Source organism: Labrus bergylta, chromosome 20 (genome assembly GCF_963930695.1).
Source record: "Labrus bergylta chromosome 20, fLabBer1.1, whole genome shotgun sequence".
NCBI lineage: Eukaryota > Metazoa > Chordata > Actinopteri > Labriformes > Labridae > Labrus > Labrus bergylta.
The window spans coordinates 8,533,463-8,553,080 of NC_089214.1; the positions used below are offsets into that span (position 1 = coordinate 8,533,463).

The 19,618-nt window shown below is 37.3% G+C and overlaps 1 long non-coding RNA gene across 2 annotated transcripts; it reads right to left on the minus strand.

Annotated features, from left to right (window-relative positions):
• Positions 1–6,284: 6,284 nt before the first annotated feature.
• LOC136177204 (uncharacterized) lies at positions 6,285–14,483 on the minus strand. 2 transcript variants are annotated; one of them, XR_010664844.1, is made up of 4 exons: positions 14,344–14,483; positions 13,554–13,634; positions 11,009–11,217; positions 6,285–8,124 (listed from the first exon to the last, which is right to left on the minus strand). It is a non-coding gene; the product is annotated as an uncharacterized lncRNA (long non-coding RNA). The 2 variants fall into 2 exon arrangements; XR_010664843.1 differs by having other exon boundaries at positions 6,285–11,217.
• Between the last annotated feature and the right edge of the window lie 5,135 nt (positions 14,484–19,618).

A 19,618-nucleotide genomic window follows, 5' to 3' on the forward strand; every position in this document is an offset into this window, starting at 1 on the left:
TTGTACTATGGTACAGTAAAGTACAGTAAATGGTACCGTATTTTGTTCACCAAAGTTACTTAAAGGGAAAGGAAAACTAGCCAAGCTAGCGAACTTGCTAACTCTGCTCATAACATTGTTAGCTTGGTGTTCTAAAGAAATCATAAGTAAAGCACTGAAATGATAAAGATAACTTTTATATTCCATTAAATGAGGTATCAAAAAAAGTGAATGGTGTTACTCATGTAGCTTTTTTGACTCTCTAAGTCTGTCCCCTAAAATGGTGGATAGTGTAACGACAGCTTCATGTTGGTCAACAGTACAACTGTGAGCAGCATGGACTTACTGAGTTTATCAACAAGGTTTCTACATAGGAAGAGAGTTTTCACTGGATGCCACCTGGACGAAGGGATGATAATGTTGCTGTGTTTATTGTTTAAAGTTTTTTGTTCTAGACTCTCAAGGTTCTTCAGATAAAACGGCAGTGGACTATTTGTCTGTGTTTTTGACCCTGAAGTTAATCAGACCTCATCAACACTTGGGGGGAAAAAGAGTCATAGGAAAATCACAAGAGGGCTCAGAGCTAAAACATTGCATCACAAGGGTGAGAATGCCTTGTTTAAAAGTTTAAATTGTATACGTGTACATTTTATGACGTTTCAAAGCAGGTGATGTTTTCTTTCTGAAGTTTGAAGTGGAAGTTAAATATTCTTGTTACTAGTCAGGAGTCAGCGATTAGCTCCAGGATTTTGCGTGGATTGATAACTGACTTTATGTCCTACTAACTACATTGTCATGCTTCATTTGAAACTTCACTGATAAAAATGAACAAAGGCCAAACTGTGTCCTGTCTGGATTAAGAAAAAACAAATGAGACAGTGAATCACAGAAAAAGAGTTTCTTTTTGACTTGGAGAGATTGATGTTTAACCTGCTGTTAAAAAATGACAGGGACTCATGTCAATGTAATCAAAAGCAGATTACAATAGTTTCTGCTTCTCTCACAAACAGCCGTCAAGTTGACTTGCTCCCTGATTAATACTTGATCGCTTTCACAAATGTGTCACAGATAATGTAATGCTATTAAAAAGTCTTGTAACTGGAGGTTTGTGTCTCTTTTTAAATCTCAGTCAACACAATCTTGTCTAAGGTCCAGCTGTTTTATATCAAATAATATGAAGACCTAGCTAACAGTTTTGTGAGCTAGATATTCTCCAATTCACCTTTGGTTCACCTTCAACAATGGTGAATTGGAAAGTCAATTATAAGCCTTTTTGTCCAAATTCTGTATCTGATTAGAACTTTTTCAAGTCCAATTTCTGTGGCTGGTTCAGAGTTCTACTCACACCACACAGAGATTCAGAACAAAGCTGTACAGTTTTCTCCGACCACTTTTTCTGTCCGGCAGGATTTTCAGGGTTACAAGAAACACCATGTCAGATAAAGGTGTTGGCAGGGCTTGGAGCTTGGCTATCTCTGAATTATTCTCTTTCTCTTTCTCTCTTCCTATTTTAGGAGGCTGGCCGAAGAAATAGGTAAATAATTTCTGATCTGACTTTGGTACAAAGTGCACACACACACCTCACAGACACAGTCATGCTCTAAAGATAGCCTGTTGTTGACAAGTTGTTCAACGAGTTCAGCCCTGGTGTAGTCCTAACTCACTTTGGACTTACATATTTATTTTTTTCGGGACACTACAGCATTGACGAAGGAATATTAGAGAAGGGGGATGGCTGTGGATAAACATGTTTTTGGTGGTCCTGATTACTCTGGGGACCTTTAACAGAGGAGGTGAGTAAGAGTTCAGTCTGTCTGATTTTTTTTCCATTCTAAACTTAGATCACAGTGGACACGACAGTTTCAGAAAAATAAAAAGAAACACAATGTGTCAAGACATATGATTAAATCTAGAGGATCAGGCAACATAAAATCACAAAACAACACATTTTCTAATTTTTCCGAATTACACTCAGATATTTTTAGTCTTATGTGCCGAAGTTTACAGATACTATCTGACTAAACATTGGCTGGCAACTTATTGTAATAGACTTTTATTCAGTTTGTTTCCTCAAATGTTTTGAAAACCAAATTAATTGAAAAATAAAGTTTAGTTCAAATGTAAAGTTTATATTTATCTGGACTGTAGTGTGTAAAAAAATCACAGCTAAGGCATAAACAAATAAATCTGTATGCGATGCAACAGTTCACATTTTGAACTTTAGAAGTGACAAAGTCCACAGTATGTTAGTTAATAAGAAATAGAAACACCTCTTGTCTCGTGACTTTTTATTTTTGTTTTTATTTACTTATTTATTGTTCTTTCTGTCTCTGAACCTTAGGGGGAGTGAGTGTTTTTTTTTCATTGTTTATGTTCTGTACTATAGATGTGTGTAAGCTGTGTGTGTCTGTTCAAAAATGTGAAAACCAGAAAATAAAGTATAAAAAAATCCAAAAGAAAGAGAAACACGACTCTAACTAAAAATCTAAATACACAGCTGGCAAACACTGTAATGATAATTATTTCAAGTATGTGAGGCTGGTTTCTTTAAGAACTGGCTTGATGACTTTCCCAGGCAGAGCACTCATGGTGATGCTGTTTGACCAGGAAGTCAACACTGATTTTCCGTCATATTGTCTCACATGTTCTGCATCTCTATTCTTCAAATAGTGACTGTTTTTGTCTTATATTTTCAAAATTTCAAACCAGGTTTATCCCATAATTAACCCTTGATATATGTTTCTTTTTCTGATGTTTTACAGATACTGAAGTGTGTATTTTAAAGGAGAGTTGCATCTTACCCTGCAGTTTTAAACAAGGTGATAAAGTAAAGGTCCACTGGAACCAGATAAAGGGAAACACTCCTGTCCACTCCTACTTTTATAATAAGGACCAGTTGGGACATCAGGACGAGAGCTTCAAAGGCAGGACATCGCTGTTTCAAGACCAGATCTCCAAAGGAAACGCCTCACTCAGGCTGACAGGGGTGAAGCTTGAAGACCAGGGCAGATACAAGTGCTACACCAGCACCACCAACAGCAACAATGACTCATTTGTTGACCTAGACTTGGAAGGTATGACATCCATGGTTAATGCAGAAACATCAAACAACAGCAAGAATTGCCTTGTATACAGATCAACCACAACATTATGACCACATGTGCAATCTAGTGCAATCAAAATCAGGTCTACCATAAGTTCTTCTTTAAAAAGCTTCTACATTGGTTGACATGGTCAGACCGGTGAACATTTTACTTTCTATTTATAATTGAGGTCATACTAGGTGGTGTAATGGAGTGCATTATATTTAAATATGTTCCTAAAATTTGGTCCCCACTTGAATGTTAATTGGGTGGTGAAAATATTTGAAAATATTTAATTTAACTCAGCACCACTACCTGCTATGACTTCAGTATTATAAACAAAGTACAATTATCACCTTTCTGACCATGTCAGCAAAAACTGAAAATGTAGAAGCTTCTTAAAAGTAGAAATTATGGTTGAACTGTTTTATTGGATTGCAATAGATCATTATCTTTTGACTGATTGGTGTATATTTACATTGCAATAACTACTGTAGTCAACCTAAATGATCATTTAAACTTCATTCTGGCTGTACATGTCTTGCACACACACCTTTGCCTTCATTTAGTAGGACTGGATGTTTAAATTTAATGATGCACCAGAATGGTTTCAAATTTGATGTTTTCTAACAATTAGATTTTTTCTCTCTGTAACAATAGATCATAACTTTAATATTTAGCATAAACCTTAGCTTTACATTCAAAAAGCTGATATGTTGCTAGATATAGTAAACATTGGTACTTATGGCTAGCTCTGAAAAGGAAAACTTCCAAGTTTAAGATAACCATCACCTGGCCTGTTACACAGTGAAGTTGAGTAGACTAGTTTGTTAATCTGTTTTGACATTTTTCTACGAACCTGTTTGTTTTTTTGGAGCGGCAACATAAGTAACAAAGAGACTAACAGGACCGCTATAAAGAAAGTATTTTACATCATAAATGTATTGAGTTCTATCACAGAGTAAATGCTAAATACACAACATGGATTTAGTGAAACCTTATTTTCTCCATGCCACAATCTGTAGAGCTCTGTAAGATAAAACAAACAAAAATAGTGAATAACCTTCTACTCCCAGCTACAGGAAACTGATACCATTTTAATGGAAGGCTGTGTTGAAGATCATCTGGGTGATAAGGACGCTTGTCCAGTAAATGTGGTCTCTGAGCTTGTGGGAAATTAACAGTGATAGTTAGAAAAGAACTGAAAATAATCAACAGCTTTCAGTGAGGAAATAGTTTTTTTAATATCTGTGTTTCCTCACTTGTTGAATACTGTAAAACTACAATTCAAACTAAAAAAAAAGAATTGACAAAATTGACTGTGCATGGAAGAACAAGCATTTGCACAAATAAAGCTTAAATCTTTTGTTATTTATATTTGTATAATGGAATGTAATATTATGGAAATGCTGCCGGATGGAAGGCAGTAAAAAGTATGATTAGCACATGATTGTTTTATTTGGCACGATGGGAGAACAAAGTCCTGTTGTAAATGTTGCTACTTTCATTCAGTTATAAATGAATGTTCTCTTTCCCTTGACATTATATTAACTCTTAACTTACATTAACTTAGTTTTTTGGTAAAGACAGAACAAGAAAATTGACAGATTGCTTTTGTCTAAGACATAAAAATTCAAACTTTCAATAGTTTTCAAAAATGGAATAAAAAATGAGTAGCAAAAGAACAGAATCTTAATCAATTCAATGTAAGTCTAAAAAGCTCCCAAAGAGACCTGAATGAGTCATCACCAGGTCTCCCACATCACAATTTTAAATACATGTTCCAAAATGTTTAACTTTTTCACAGCTCCACCCAGTAAAGTTGGAATTCAGCAGGTAGGAAACAGAATCACCTGCAGCTCAGAGGAGATCTACCCTCAGCCTGAGCTCACCTGGTCCTTCAGTCCTCCAACCAATCTGAATAATGAAGCAATAGTCCAGGAGACTGAGCAGTTCGGTCTCCTGTACAGCATCAGTAGCTCTCTGATAGTTCAAGTCGGTGTGATTGATCTGGACTACAGCTGCACCATCAGCGCTGGCAGAAACAAGAGGAGAGCAACTTTGTTTAAACCAGGTACGTGTTTCAAAGAAAACTTCTGGTCACTGCATGGGGTCCTTCAGGCTGCCTTAAACAGCTCATATGAAGAGTTCACATTGACATCAACAAAATCCTTACAAATAAACTTTGTCATTGTGTGTAATTCTTGTGTTTTGTCTTTCAGCTTCCATCAATATTTCAGACACTAAAAGCACAATCCCCTGCATTTCTTCAAACACTCACTTTAAAAGCCTCATTTGGACATTCAACCACAATCAAAACATCCTGATCCAGACCTCCGCCGAAGTCCCCTTTAAAGTTTCAGAGGAGTGGAGGAAGCACGTGAAGGATGTGTCTGAGTCAGGAAGCCTCGTGTTACAAGACTTAACATCACTTCAGGAGGGAATATACACATGTGAACTTAGTACTGCTGAAGAGACTCATGTATGGAGCACAGCGTTGAGGATAGAAGAAAGTCAAAGTAAGTAGCACCTCTACAAAAGAACAGTTCATCTGAATATCTGGTTACTTGGTTATATTACAGCTCCTGCAGTCCACACATTCAAGTGTCCTTAAAGAAGACACTGAATCTCAAAATGCCCCTGATGGTATAGCTTTGAGCGAGAGAAAGATGAATGAACTGAATCTCTTTTCTTTTTCAGGCACTCCTACTGTTGCAGGAATTACAGTTGGGGTTATATTCCTTTTGGTTGTATTAGCCATTTGCATCTTCGTCATATATAAGTGGTTTAAAAAGGTAAATAACACTACTACAACTACCTCTTCTACTAAAAATTAAGTACCTGTTGTTTGTACTAATGCTGATGTCTTGTGAACTCAGAAAAGTGAAGGTGGTGAAAACAACAGAGAACCAGAAGCTGAAATCCCATTAAAGTAAGTTAACTTTATGGCTTAAAAAACAAGATAAGTCAATGAAGTGAGGATATAAGCAAGAACAAATCCCTGAAAATAAATGTTGTCATGCTTTCTTTGATAGTTAATGTTTTCTACAGAAGTCATTTATGATGAAAAAGAATACATGCTGGTTGTTTGAGCTCGATGTTCTTCAGAACTTGATTCTGTTCAATTTTGTTTGCAGGTAAAATGGTGAACGAAAAACTAATACATTTCTAGACCGTGGAACAACAACAGTCAGCCATGATGAAGAACAAGACCACAGTTGATGAATGTACGCAAATATTTATTAGAGTAAGTGGTATCAAATGAACAGTTGCTAAAAGGATCCCAAACGAAGGATTTAACATCGGGATGTATGAATGTGCTGGGATTAGATGAACAAAAAGTTCCCACATGAGTAGGTACATGTCTAACAGCAAATATGTCAAGTGTTGCTGTTGATCTGAGGACAGACACTTGGTTTTAAAGATCTCTGCTGGATTAAAGTTGGTTGCAAGATGCAACTGGTTTCTTGGTTTCATTTCTACATTTCCCTGATGCCCAGCCACCACCATCGGACTGTGTTGTCCCTCAACCACCGCCGTCCTCATTCATGCACGGCCTGCTCCGACCTCCACCTCAGCAGCAAGGAAGTGTGGACAACAGGAACGTGAGGAATACAAAGAAGAAATCCTTCCTGCATCTTATCCCATAAACTCTTTTGTGAAAATAGCATTGCTAGAGCTTTTCAGTCTCACTCAGTGCACAATACTGATTAAACAACAACGTGAAAGCTAAATCTGGTTTGAATTGTTGCATGAAAGTGAGCAGGAAGATATGTTTGATGATGGAGAATAGTTTTCATGCAATTACTTGAAGGGATGACAAAGAGACAAATGTTTTTATGAAAAACTGTGTTCATGAGTTTTATTTTGTGAAAGCATATTTATTTAAATCTGTGTTGGTAGTCATTTTTTTATGTTTGATAAAGATGATGAAGTGATTTTTTTTAACAAGGGGTTTGAAAACATTGTGTATTTGTGAAACGTGCAGAGCCAGCGTAAAAATAAATAAAGTAGAAGTGCACCTTAACCTGTGCAGGAAGGTTCAAATCTACTCCTTCTACATATATTTATTTGATAAAATAAAATGTTTAAAACTATAGAATTAAGCTCGTATTTGTTCATTCCATAACCTGGTATCAACCCTTTTCAGTAAAGACATGGTTGTTTCTAATATATCCACCTGTTTCACTTTCATATACATATCCTTAAGGTGGAGCTGCCTCCTGAGTCCTGAACTTGAAATTCCTATTTGGATTTACGGGAAAGGTATTTTTAGCACAAGGGACTGGTCTATAAACAGAAAATGCCTTTCTGTCAGTGTTTGGACGGGATTATCAAAACACCTGTTGGATAGTCATGAACTGAACCCAAAGGTGACACCTGCTGGAGAAATTTGTGTCTTACACTTCACAACTCCTAAACATGGCTCTGTAGTCTATATAAGACAGAGGGATAATGGACATTCATATCTGGCCAGGAATCAGGTTTTCCGTATTTCATTAATGTTTTTTTATTTTTACTTTAGCTTTGGTTGACTGTAAAAAGATCACTCTGTGTTTGTCGAAACTGTTTGTAGTCAGTCACACGTCAGCGGCATGTATTCACAGTGAGGTCACTCCATTGGCACAGGATTGGCTGAGGAGTTATAGGCCTACTACTTGGAGAACATCGCCAAGACAGAATTACTGAAAACCAGAGCCGCCCATTTTCAGCTTAATTAAAGAAGTCTACTACTTCCTATTGGTTCCTGTCAACAGTAGGTGCTTTGTTTGTAAATGCTGGATTAATCCTGTCCGACAGTAAATAAATACAGCTATGCAGTACTAACCCTTTGGTAATAACCATAGACTGTAAATATTGGTAATAACACAACATTTAAATATTTATTTTCATGTTCTATTTTTGAGGCAGTGTGCTTTTCTTTCCTTTTAAAAAAAATTAAAAATATATTTTACCTCCTGTAAAGCAGTGACGATGTTCAGGTATCATGAACCAGGAGAAACAAACAAGCCAGCTGTCAGGGCCAGATAGGGCTGAAGTCATCATCATTAGAGTCCACTTCCTGAAATGTAATATGTATTTTGTCAAAACAAATGTAGAGCTAGACAGCAACACTGTTTATAGTATTGTCTGGCAGTGGTCACATACATTTCTGCTATAAACTTAATCTAGCAGTTTACAAAAATGAATAGGCTATGTGTAACCTGAAGGCAGGTACAGCAGGATTCTCTGAAAAATTACCCACATTACACGTGAACAGAGAACACTTTTACCACCACAAAATTTAAAGATAAATTCAAATTATAATACTACTACGTACTATCTGTATATCTGCAGATTAATTTAAGATCTTGCTTACTGCCTGAGCATAAAAAACACTGTTTCAGTCAAAGTGAACGGTATGATCTCAAAGTCTGAAATTGGAATCTGTCAAAAATAATTACTCAAGACAACGCTAATAAATTGTGCTGACAGTTTTATCACATCAGATTTACCTACATTTCTAATGTTACTCGCCAAAGTTAACCTACACCTGGTCCAACTGGTTTGCTCCCAGCAGATAAACACATCCCAGACCAGCATATACATTAAAAATAACATTTTCTTTGTTCATTACGGTCTGCTTCCTTTAATTATAATCACACCATTGTTTTTCCATTCCAAAAGCTCCTATCTAAGCTTTAAGTTAAGTGACTCATTGATATTTTAAAACACTTTCTTGCGTACCTCTTCAGACGACTTTAGGCCAAGTTTGACCAACATCAATGGTTGAGCTGAATTCCTGTGTGCTAGCAATAGCCTTAACCTTTGAACAGGTTCAGCACAAGAAAACTCTTCATAATTTAAGGTGAAACGTTGAAACCTAACCACAAACTTGGTAGGCATAATAACATACTTACTACTTTCACCAGGCTCCAATTGACTTCAAATCACTATTAATGGGGTCAGCCCCTATGGTCCCACAGCCCAATGTTCCTACATTTCTAAGAATTTGTTTTTCACTGAAAATAAGGCCCTATGTTCCCACATTTCTACAATTTTTCTCAAAATTAGGCCCTGTGTTCCCACAGCCCTATGTTCCCACATTTCTAAGAATTTTTTTTTCACTGAAAATTAGGCCCTATGTTCCCACAGTTCCCATATTTCTAAGATTTTTCTCAAAATTAAACCCTTTGTTCCCAAATTTCTAGGACATTTTCAAAATTAGGTCTTGTGTTCCTACATTTCCCTTCAATTTAAGCCAGCGCAGTAGACTTGATGACACTGACAGGTTGACACAGAGGAGTTTTCAAATAGGCATCCTCCTTCCTTAACGTTTCCTCCATGAGCCTATGACGCCTCCAGAGGGCTGGTAAGTGACTCCAAGCATCCCAGGAGCACCCCCTCTCCCCCTCCGACTTTCCAGAGGTATTGATGCACTGCAAACTATGGTTTGCGTCCAGTTGCTGCGCTTCATTCGACTGATCTGAGCGGAAGCTGTCAATACGAGGCCTCTGTGCTACTTAGTTCAGTTTGTTTATTTAAAAGGACAATGTGCACTTACATTAAATGTTTGCAATAAACAAAGAGATGGGCACACCAGATTTATCTAAAAGCTACTGTGTTCTTCACCGGAATCATCACCTGTGAGGTTTAAAGTAGCTTTTAACACAGACTCAGAATACAGAATAGGCTTTTGCTGTTGGATGGATATTCTCCCACTGGGAGGAGCAAGTGAACAGCCAGGTCAGGAGAATATCTGCTTGATACCACCCAAAGTCGCACTAAGGGGATAAGTATTCCAAACATTTCCTGTTTCCGGGCATTGTGTGATCCTTTCCTCCCTGAGAGTAGGCTAATTTACAAATCTAAGGCAAGTCAGCTCATGTGGGAGTCTCTCTTTCTGCTGCAATGACCTCTCTCCCGTAGGCTACACATAGACTGTAAATATTAGCGGTGCGGAAAGAAGAGTACGACGTATCAAAGAAGATGAGTGGGATAAAACGTGTCACGTTTTTTTATGTTCTTTTTTATCTAAAAGGATTTGCAAAAGGAGGTGAGTGAGGCTTTGTTATTTCAGTGTAAACATAAACCAGAGATTGAACTTTGTATACAGGAACGTTTGAATTAAGTTCTGTTGGTTTTCATGCAACGTTTGGCTGAACAGAGCTATGCCAAAGTTTATGAAGACTGGCCTAATTCATTCCTAGCAGTTTTAAGCAAGAGTATGAAACATTTGTTAAAACAAGATGGACTCTAATCTTTTCTGTGAAGTTCAACTTTAACACAAATCTGTGATATATTTGAACTAATATGAGCAACAAAGCTGTCTTCTTCTGGGGGGAAATGTCAAGTGACTGCCACCTTTATTAAAAATCTGGAGCTGCTAACATAAGGTTGTTGGCTCTGTGCGGTGATTCAACACATTATGGAGAAGAAAGTGTATGACAGCAGAACAAATCCTGGATTCCAAAAACGTTGTTATTAGGACTCAGATACAAAGGAAGAAAAGTGTGTCACAAGTGGCCTGAAACCATACAAAACACATCTGGTGACATTCTAGCACTCACTCACAAACACAAATGCACCCACAGTACCACACAAAAAGATGACATCAATCCAAAGTTTACAATTACTTTGTTACGTTTAGAGAAAAATGCATGCCATCTTGTCAGATTGGTGTGAGTCAATGAAACAGGGTGTAACCAGAGAAAAACACTTCTGGCCGAGCCTGCTTTAAACATAAACATTTTAGTTTGGAATTATTTGTAACCATGTTTCTCTTTTTGATAAAAAATATTGTTTAAATTCTCATTGGTCGTCTTTTCTAAAGAAAACTACAAAACCCTCTATTAAACTTAAAGTAAGGGTGGGTTGACCAGTTAGAAAAAAAACAGGTCAGGCCACTATTTAAGAATTTACAGTATATTGCAACACAGATGTATTAACATTTACTTCAGCATTACCATTTTTAAATGCTTCCAGCAGCTTCCGGAGTTGAATGGCAGGCAGTATGTCGACAATATCTTCCTTTGTAACGTATTTCAGGTCTTCAGTGGATTCTAATGCACAGCTTTTTATCTTGTCTATTAATTCCTGTTGGATGTCTTTAAAAATGGTTGGCAAAGCTCTGAGGATGATAACCCTCAGCTCTTCATCCACTGCACTCATTGCACTACAATGAGGGGAAAGAATGGTGAAGAACGATTAGTGCCATGTCACAAATTGTGTACTCAGGGAGAGGGTAATAATCTAGTAGGTCGCCCTGATTAACACAGTAGTAACAGCTCCTGATTGGTGTGAGGGAATAAACCCCTACATCATGCAGACACAAAGCCTTATGCTTTTCAGTGATGAAATAGATTGCTGAATTATTGTGGATCAGTATCATGATAATCTTACCAACATCAAGTCCATCCTCACCCTTGCCTATAACAACAGACATGTTTTTTTTTTGTATTTTGTTCCTTTTACAGCTGCTTCATGAGCAATCAGAGTATTTGTGGATTGAAAATCATAACTTCTAACCGAATCCTTGATGCCATCATTGTAGTCCTCTTCAAAAAACTCAGTTGCTTTTTCTACAACGATTGTAGGTGGGAAGAGATTGCCAGTACTAAGAAAGGCTTGCAGAAGCTGATGTCTTTCTGCAAGACTTGAGTACACATTTCTGAAGTTATGCAGTTTTCTTGCACAGTTTGAAGTATGTGTGCTTACTTTCGAACCTCAAAGTCCACAAACGAATAAGTGGCCCAAACTGAATGATGAGCTCTGGATAATGGCTCATGTAATGATGCTTAGGTTTTAGTCGATCATGGGGAAAGGCTTGTTTTCGGGAATGCAAATATTCATCGATAAGGACTCTTAGATACCCTATCTGGCCAGTGGAAATGGCGGGTGCGCAAATAAACGCCACGATTTCTCTTAGCTGTAAAACTAGTTGCCATATCTCATTTTCAGAGGGAGAGGTAATCTTCTCTCCAATCAATAGAGGCAATAGTCTCAGTAAACACCAGTTCTGTACAGCATGGCCACTCAGTCTATCTCTCCCTGGGGTTACCTCACAGGGTTTGTCTTTTGCATCGTTACCGAGATATTTGAACTGATTGATTCTGCGATTCAATTCAAGGTAAGTAAACTGTTTGTCAACAGTGACAAGATGGCGGATATACATAGCAAGATCAGAGGCAACAACACCTTCAAACAAATCAATCAAACCAAGACAAGGAGGAAGCCCAGGCTGGCATACATGAAAGCAAGACAGGTCGTTGAACAATGAGTCAAATTTGATACCTCCACTATGAACTGTATCTTCACCAAGGTTCTGAACATGCTCTTTGTATGACTCTGGTGTGCGAGTGTTGCCTCTGGAGAGAGGATCTGCCTGAAAAGTATCTCTTTCAATTTCACAGTAGCGGCAGAAGTACTTGCCACTGAAATTTTCCAGAAAGCCTCCAATGTTGTGTGAGCTCAGGTTGTCTCCAGCAATGGCTTGCAAGATTCCTTTGCATTTCTGTCCATTAGGTAAGACAACCCCATTGGTTTAAAGGTCTTTAAGGTCTTTCATCAAGCATCCCATGACCAAATCCTGACCAAAATACTTACAAATATTTTCTCTACAGAGAAGAACAAGTTGCATCTGGTCGATACTTGACCGGTTGTGTGGCAAAAGGTCTGCAAGCGTGAGATACATGGCCAGTATTTTATGTTTCTTTTTTCCTGACCCCAGTGGGTTTACAACTTCGAATGAATCTTGATAAAGTATCAAGCCTAAAGATGACCTCTCTGTCTCTGTCATGTTATTTCTGATGTTTTCACCATCCCACACATCTTGTAAAATATCATCTGACTGGACACGGAGTTTACTTCTTCACTCTGTTCAGGTTGAATGTCCCTGACTCCTGAAGAAATGATCACTTGCACACTCTTGCCTGTCTGCCTCTGTCTCTCAAGGCCTCAGTGAATGATAATTATGTTTATGTCCGTTAATAATCGATATTAATCTATAATATTTCCTGCAAAGTGCAGGCTACTTCTCAAATCAGGGCAAACTTTTTAATAAAGTTCATATGCTGAGCTTTTATCATTCAAGTGTCCCCCGTAACCAAATAATATTAATTAACACATAGACTGGATATTAATTAAATATGTTACAGGCTGCGCTCCCCCAGCCTGCATGGGAGAGAGAGAGACACACACACACACACAGAACGGCCTTTTTGGAGGTTGCCGCCTTCCTGCATCTTTTTATTAATATGTCTCAACTCATTGCAGACCCATATAACAACCCCTACCAACGCTTGAAATTACAAGAAAATGTTGTGTGGGGTTTCTCATTTAGCAATTGTTAAGATCAAGCTGATGTTAGCTGGCAAAGAATTTACTCACTGTGTGCCTGCAGTGTTTGTGTGTCATTTCAAACTCTAGATAATACTAATCTTACAAATGACTTCAAACTTACTAAGTGATGGTTTTTGCCTATTATAACTAACAAAGCAGTAAGGTACTCACCTGTTTATTGTCAGGATGGTGATGGGTAACAATCTGACTTCCAACTCCACTGTCCTTCAAAGCATGTGGTGGTCTCACCATCTTGTTCCCAAAATGCAATGCAAAAAATATGAGAAATTACTGTTTTCTTTCCTTCACGCAATAATACAGTAAAATATTGTTATAAACCGTTATAAAACAGGGTTGTCCTGTATTTAAACATAACACGATTTTACCGTTGAAAATTGCTTGTAAATTTACAGCAATTCGTAGAGCGGGGAATCTTGTCACACTTTTGGCTTTCACCAGTCTAAGTATATCACAGTCACTCAATTTCTATATCAAATTAAAGATTAATTTCTTCACAAATGTATAATCTTCAGATTTGTTGCCCCATCACGGGGTATGTTGTCACACTATGCGGGGTAAATTGTCACATATTTTTCAACAAATAAAAACATGTATCACTCTTATTCTTGCATTTGAAAGTCAGATTTATTGAAACAGCTGTTTTCAATGCCAGGGCTTCATCAGTGTCAGTGCATAAAAAACAATGCAGACCAAAAAACCGAAAAAACTACAAATAGCCTAAACACAAACAAATTCATCTTGAACTATATCTTTTTTTTTTAAACTATTTTTTAAATTCTAATTCAACACGTTTAAATACATTTGTCAGTGATGTAACAGTGTCTTATATTTTCAAAATTTCAAACCAGGTTTAACACATAACTAACCCTTGATATATGTTTCTTTTTCTGATGTTTTACAGATACTGAAGTGTGTATTTTAAAGGAGAGTTGCATCTTACCCTGCAGTTTTAAACAAAGTGATAAAGTACTGGTCCACTGGAACCAGATAAAGGGAAACACTCTTGTCCACTCCTACTTCTATGATAGGGACCAGTTGGAACGTCAAGACGAGAGCTTCAAAGGCAGGACATCGCTGTTTCAAGACCAGATCTCCAAAGGAAACGTCTCACTCAGGCTGACAGGGGTGAAGCTTGAAGACCAGGGCAGATACAAGTGCTACACCAGCACCACCAACGGCAACAAGGAGTCATTTGTTGACCTAAACTTGGAAGGTATGACATCCATGGTGAATGCAGAAACATCAAACAACAGCAAGAATTGCCTTGTATTCAGATCAACCACAACATTATGACCACATGTGCAATCTAGTGCAATCAAAATCAGGTCTACCATAAGTTCTTCTTTAAAAAGCTTCTACATTGGTTGACATGGTCAGACCGGTGAACATTTTACTTTTTATTTATAATTGAGATCATACTAGGTGGTGTAATGGAGTGCATTATATTTAAATATGTTCCTAAAATTTGGTCCCCACTTGAATGTTAATGGGGTGGTCAAAATATTTGAAAATATTCAATTTAACTCAGCACCACTACCTGCTATGACTTCAGTATTATAAACAAAGTACAATTATCACCTTTCTGACCATGTCAGCAAAAACTGAAAATGTAGAAGCTTCTTAAAAGTAGAAATTATGGTTGAACTGTTTTATTGAATTGCAATAGATCATTATCTTTTGACTGATTGGTGTATATTTACATTGCAATAACTACTGTAGTCAACCTAAATGATCATTTAAACTTCATTCTGGCTGTACATGTCTTGCACACACACCTTTGCCTTCATTTAGTAGGACTGGATGTTTAAATCTAATGATGTACCAGAATGGTTTCAAATTTCATGTTTTCTAACAATTAGATTTTTTCTCTCTGTAACAATAGATCATAACTTTAATATTTAGCATGAACCTTAGCTTGACATACAAAAAGCTGATATTGTGTTGCTAGATACAGTAAACATTGGTACTTATCGCTAGCTCTGACAAGCTAAAGGAAAACTTCCAAGTTTAAGATAACCATCACATGGCCTGTTACACAGTGAAGTTGAGTAGACTAGTTTGTTTATCTGTTTTGACATTTTGTTACAAACCTGTTTGGTTTTTTTTGGGAGCGGCAACATAAGTAGCAAAGAGACTAACAGGACCGCTATAAAGAAAGTATTTTACATCATAAATGTATTGAGTTCTATCACAGAGTAAATGCTAAATACACAACATGGATTTAGTGAAACCTTATTTTCTCCATGCCACAATCTGTAGAGCTCTGTAAGATAAAACAAACATTAGTGAATAACCTTCCACACCCAGCTACAGGAAACTGATACCATTTTAATGGAAGGCTGTGTTGAAGATCATCTGGGTGATAAGGATGCTTGTCCAGTAAATGTGGTCTCTGAGCTTGTGGGAAAATAACAGTGATAGTTAGAAAAGAACTGAAAATAATCAACAGCTTTCAGTGAGGAAATAGTTTTTTTAATATCTGTGTTTCCTCACTTGTTGAATACTGTAAAACTACAATTCAAACTAAAAAAAAAGAATTGACTGTGCATGGAAGAACAAGCATTTGCACAAATAAAGCTTAACTCTTTTGTTATTTATATTTGTATAATGGAATGTAATATTATGGAAATACTGTCAGATGGAAGGCAGTAAAAAGTATGATTAGCACATGATTGTTTTATTTGGCATGATGGGAGAACAAAGTCCTGTTGTAAATGTTGCTACTTTCATTCAGTTATAAATGAATGTTCTCTTTCCCTTGACATTATATTAACTCTTAACTTATATTAACTTAGTTTTCTGGTAAAGACAGAACAAGAAAATTGACAGATTGCTTTTGTCTAGGACATAAAAATTCAAATGTTCAGTGGTTTTCAAAAGTGGAATGAAAAATGAGTAGCAAAAGAACAGAATCTTAATCAATTCAATGTAAGTCTAAAAAGCTCCCAAAGAGACCTGAATGAGTCAGCACCAGGTCTCCCACATCACAATTTTAAATACATGTTCCAAAATGTTTAACTTTTTCACAGCTCCACCCAGTAAAGTTGGAATTCAGCAGGTAGGAAACAGAATCACCTGCAGCTCAGAGGAGATCTACCCTCAGCCTGAGCTCACCTGGTCCTCCAGTCCTCCAACCAATCTGACTGTAGCAGACACACCAACTGTCCATCAGAAAGAGAAGCTCTACAGCATCAGTAGCTCTCTGATAGTTCAAGTCGGTGTGATTGATCTGGACTACAGCTGCACCATCAGCGCTGGCAGAAACAACAGGACAGCAACTTTGTTTAAACCAGGTACGTGTTTCAAAGAAAACTTCTGGTCACTGCATGGGGTCCTTCAGGCTGCCTTAAACAGCTGATATGAAAAGTTCACATTGACATCAACAAAATCCTTACAAATAAACTTTGTCATTGTGTGTAATTCTTGTGTTTTGTCTTTCAGCTTCCATCAATATTTCAGACACTAAAAGCACAATCCCCTGCACTTCTTCAAACACTCACTTTAAAAGCCTCATTTGGACATTCAACCACAATCAAAACATCCTGATCCAGACCTCCGCCGAAGTCCCCTTTAACATTTCAGAGGAGTGGAGGAAGCACGTGAAGGATGTGTCTGAGTCAGGAAGCCTCGTGTTACAAGACTTAACATCACTTCAGGAGGGAATATACACATGTGAACATAGTACTGCTGAAGAGACTTGCGTATGGAGCACAGTGTTGAGGATAAAGGAAAGTCAAAGTAAGTAGCACCTCTACAAAAGAACAATTCATCTGAATATCTGGTTACTTGGTTATATTACAGCTCCTGCAGTCCACACATTCAAGTGTCCTTAAAGAAGACACTGAATCTCAAAATGCCCCTGATGGCATAGCTTTGAGCGAGAGAAAGATGAATGAACTGAATCTTTTTTCTTTTTCAGGCACTCCTGATGTTGCAGGAATTACAGTTGGGGTTATATTCCTTTTGGTTGTATTAGCCATTTGCATCTTCTTCATATATAAGAGGTTTAAAAAGGTAAATAACACTACTACAACTACCTCTTCTACTAAAAATTAAGTACCTGTTGTTTGTACTAATGCTGATGTCTTGTGAACTCAGAAAAGAAAAGGTGATGAATACAACAGATAACTACCAGCAACTGGAAACCTATTAATGTAAGTGGAAGTGAAGCATAATGAATGGTATAAAAAATAAGATAAGTCAATGAAGTGAGGCTATAAGCAAGAACAAATCCCTGAAAATAAATGTTGTCATGCTTTCTTTGATAGTTAATGTTTTCTACAGAAGTCATTTATGATGAAAAAGAATACATGCTGGTTGTTTGAGCTCGATGTTCTTCAGAACTTGATTCTGTTCAATTTTGTTTGCAGGGAAAATGGTGAACTAAACGAAACTCTAAAAACTAATACATTTCTAGACCGTGGAACAACAACAGTTAGCCATGATGAAGAACAAGACCACAGTTGATGAATGTACGCAAATATTTATTAGAGTAAGTGGTATCAAATGACCAGTTGCTAAAAGGATCCCGAACGAAGGATTTAACCTCGGGATGTATGAATGTGCTGGGATTAGATGAACAAAAAGTTCCCACATGAGTGGGTACATGTCTAACAGCAAATATGTCAAGTGTTGCTGTTGGTCTGGGGACAGACACTTGGTTTTAAAGGTCTCTGCTGGATTAAAGTTGGTTGCAAGATGCAACTGGTTTCTTGGTTTCATTTCTACATTTCCCTGATGCCCAGCCACCACCATCGGACTGTGTTGTCCCTCAACCACCGCCGTCCTCATTCATGCACGGCCTGCTCCAACCTCCACCTCAGCAGCAAGAAGGTGTGGTCAACAGGAACGTAAGGAATACAAAGAAGAAATCCTTCCTGCATCTTATCCCATAAACTCTTTTATGAAGTGCCTCGAGATAACACTTGCTATGAATTAGCACTATACAAATAATGATTGATTGATGACTGATTTATAGAGAGAAATTGCACCACGGGAGTGGAAAAAAAACAGCATTGCTAGAGCTTTTCAGTCTCACTCAGTGCACAATACTGATTAAACAACGTGAAAGCTAAATCTGGTTTGAATTGTTGCATGAAAGTGGGCAGGAAGATATGTTTGATGATGGAGAATAGTTTTCATGCAATTACTTGAAGGGATGACAAAGAGACAAATGTTTTTATGAAAAACTGTGTTCATGAGTTTTATTTTATGAAAGCATATTTATTTAAATCTGTGTTGGTAGTCATTTTTTATGTTTGATAAAGATGATGAAACCCTTAACCTGTGCAGGAAGGTTCAAATCTACTCCTTCTACATATATTTATTTGATAAAATAAAATGTTTAAAACTATAGAATTAAGCTCGTATTTGTTCATTCCATAACCTGGTATCAACCCTTTTCAGTAAAGACATGGTTGTTGCTAATATATCCACCTGTTTCACTTTCATATACATATCCTTAAGGTGGAGCTGCCTCCTGAGTCCTGAACTTGAAATGCCTACTTGGATTTACGGGAAAGGTATTTTTAGCACAAGGGACTGGTCTATAAACAGAAAATGCCTTTCTGTCAGTCTTTGGACGGGATTATCAAAACACCTGTTGGATAGTCATGAACTAAACCCAAAGGTGACACCTGCTGGAGAAATTTGTGTCTTACACTTCACAACTCCTAAACATGGCTCTGTAGTCTATATAAGACAGAGGGATAATGGACATTCATATCTGGCCAGGAATCAGGTTTTCCGTATTTCATTAATGTTTTTTTATTTTTACTTTAGCTTTGGTTGACTGTAAAAAGATCACTCTGTGTTTGTCGAAACTGTTTGTAGTCAGTCACACGTCAGCGGCATGTATTCGCAGTGAGGTCACTCCATTGGCACAGGATTGGCTGAGGAGCTATAGGCCTACTACTTGGAGAACATTGCCCAGACAGAATTACTGAAAACCAGAGCCGCCCATTTTCAGCTTAATTAAAGAAGTCTACTACTTCCTATTGGTTCCTGTCAACAGTAGGTGCTTTGTTTGTAAATGTTGGATTAATCCTGTCCGACAGTAAATAAATACAGCAATGCAGTACTAACCCTTTGGTAATAACCATAGACTGTAAATATTGGTAATGACACAACATTTAAATATTTATTTTCACGTTCTATTTTTGAGGCAGTGTGTTTTTTTTTTGTTAAAAGAACTCCAGGTTTTTTGCTTTTTAAAA